Raw genomic sequence first — 3,161 nt, forward strand, 5'->3', positions numbered from 1 at the left:
ACGCGTTAACTGTTGATTCACTGTACTTTGATCTCTTATAATCGTCAACGGATATTTAAACAAAGGAATTGTACTTTCTTGTGATTTTAGTATTGAATACAATTATTACATATCTTCTGAGATTATGTTAGTTTTTATTTTATAGTTTTAATTAAATTTGGAGTAATTGAAAAGAGAATTCATTAGTTTTTAGTCACTTGTTCACAGCACACATTTCATCGCCGTTACAGGTATATTTAAAGCACTGATGATTTTACAAACACTAACACACGTAGATCACTCAATATAGATCGCTTTACACCATAAATACGGTACACTTTTTTATACTTTATATTTTTAATTTATTTATTACGCGGAGCTGAAGTGACCCGTGACGCGCGTACGCCACACAACGCGAAGGAATGCAATGAAAAAAATAGTACTTTCATACCCTATTTGGTCCCCTTGGGGGTAGAATTTATCAAAATCCTTACTTAGCGGATGTCTACGTCATAACATCTATCTGCATGCCAAATTTCAGCCCGATCCGTCCAGTGGTTTGGGCTGTGCGTGATAGATCACTATGTCAGGCCTCTGAGTGTGGTTTTTTGACATAAAACATGTCATTTGAATGTTTGACGTTTGTTTGTCATTCCGTTAAGCAGAGAACTTAACGAAACGAAGCAGAGAACTTTGCAATACGTTCGCACTTTCGTCATCGTCAGCTGGAAGAAATAATATTCTATAAAAAGCTCAAATAAAAAGTAGAGTTATTTTTCTCTGTCTTCAAGAGGGGGGGCCACTGAAAATCAGTGTGGCAACTGCGTTGTTGCGTAGACTGTGTGGCTATCTCATTTTTTTCACTTAATGTCTCCTATTTCGTTTTTCTTTATTTCATTGTATTCTATGTATTGATTGTATGTTTGTTTTCCATTATTGTATTGTGTTGTTATAATTCTATTGTTTTGTTTGTGAATCCGAATAAATGTTTCTTTCTTTCTTTCTTTCAACAAAACGTTTCTCCTATAAGACAGTTCTGAGAAAGGAGGTGGTTGGCGCCAATGTTGGTAGGAACGTTAATTTAAAAAAACTTCCAATCCTTTTGACGAAAATGTATCAAGACAGGCGGAAAATAGACCCGATGTTAAATGCAAGGGTTAAATATCATATCAAATTAACGTAAGGGTTAATAATTGACTAGTTCGACCCCCGGTGCCGCTCACTTCGCCCCTTTTAATCGGTTTCAGCATTAATGTTTTAATTGTGGTTGATGCCTCTTATATCGGGGAGAATTTAATATTTGTTGTGATACTTTTAAATATTCGATATTTGACCACGCTCGCTGTAGTGTCCGACATTTTGAGTTATATAATATACTAGCTGCACCGCCCGGCTCCGTCTGGGTTGTCATTTATCGTAATTAAAATTATTTAAACTGTCCTATCTCTCAAGTTGGATCGAACTGCATATGGTGTGCGAATTTTATTATAATCGGTAAAGTGGTTTAGGAGTCCATTGAGGACAAACATTGTGACACGAGATTTATATATATTAAGATTGCATCGCGTTTAAAACCGTTAAAGAGTTATTCATTTCTAAATATATAATACTTGTGAAAAATGAAACACAACTAAGCTTTTATCAGCTTCACCTGTATGTTTGTATGTAACCGACTCGTTTAGACTCGATTCTGACCCACTTCACACGGACAGATTGAACTCAAACTCCGTACACTTATCGCGGATCGGTGACAATACAATAGTTTCATGAGTTTATCTTATTATCTTGATTAGGTACGCGAGGGTTAAATAATTCTCTTACGTAAACTCTGTATAAGAGCAAGTGAGACGATTTAGTTGTGTTTTTTAACTATTTTTATTAACGATTTCATACTGGACAGACTATGGCGTATATGTTTATGTTAAAATGATTTATTAATTTTTTCGCTTCATCTTCCTTGAACTCAAATTTGTTTGTAGCTAGCTTACCGCACGCGGCTTTCCACGCGTTAAATTCTACGTGTCTTTAATAGATGTGATACATATAAACCTAATACTTGAATCACTCCATTAAACAAAAACTCCATCAATACCGTTGTGTAGTTTTTAATGTTTGCTAAAACATCATTCCTGTACATTTTATAGGCTCTTGGCGATTTATCTAGGTGTTCCAGTTTCTGGAATAAATGATAGCCCGTATGCTTCCCAGTTTCATTACCTATACAACAACAAATGTTCCATTTAAATCCGTCCAGTACTTCCAGCGATTAGCGTGTACAAACGAACAGACTTATTTTTTTCAGATTCGTTAAATTTTAATAAATTCAATGTAACGACAGTTTTTTTTTAAGTGTATGTCATTAAAATGAAACAATTAAGTAAATTAACAAAGTGACAGTGTAACTTCACAAACGAATAACCTCTCTAATCATTATTGCTATTCGATTCAATGGGTTCACGCAAACAAACACATAAACTCGTTAATAATGAACGCATCTATTTGTACACCGCCCCTGTCGCGACTGACACTGACAGGTATTAGCTTATTGACAACTATTGTCCGCCCTTTGTCGTTATCGTCGAAAAAATAACTCTCTTATAGTCTACTAGCTGCGCCCCGCGGTTTCACCGGCGTAAGTCCGCATCCCGTAGGAGTATCGGGATAAAAATTTGCCTATGTGTTATTGCAGTTGTTCAGCTGTCTACGTACCAAATTTCATTGCAATCGGTTCAGTAATTTTTGCGTGAAAGAGCAACACACATCCATCAGTCTATACTAAGAAAATTTCGCTTTTGTGTCTGAATCTCCAGGGTTTCTCAGATAATAAGGCACTTCCTTATTATTCCTATTTATTTTAATTAGATCTTCAATCACACAGGTATTGAACATTGACCTCTCCTACCAGCTGCTTCTCGCTCTTACACAAACAATCTATTATGTTACTGTTTTAAACACACAATATTTATTGTACTTAATTAACAATTATTTAATAATAATAGACATAACTTGACACTGATATTATGATTCTATCTCCTCAACAAGTAGCAACGCCAACCATTAGCGCCAAATCATGCGCCATTTATATGACAGAGAGACAATATTATGATGCGAAAGTTTGTAAGGATGTGTGTGTGTTTGTTGCTCTTTCACGCAAAAACTACTGAACCGATTGCAATGAAATT

The sequence above is a fragment of the Zerene cesonia genome, unplaced genomic scaffold, assembly GCF_012273895.1.
Source record: "Zerene cesonia ecotype Mississippi unplaced genomic scaffold, Zerene_cesonia_1.1 Zces_u010, whole genome shotgun sequence".
Lineage (NCBI taxonomy): Eukaryota > Metazoa > Arthropoda > Insecta > Lepidoptera > Pieridae > Zerene > Zerene cesonia.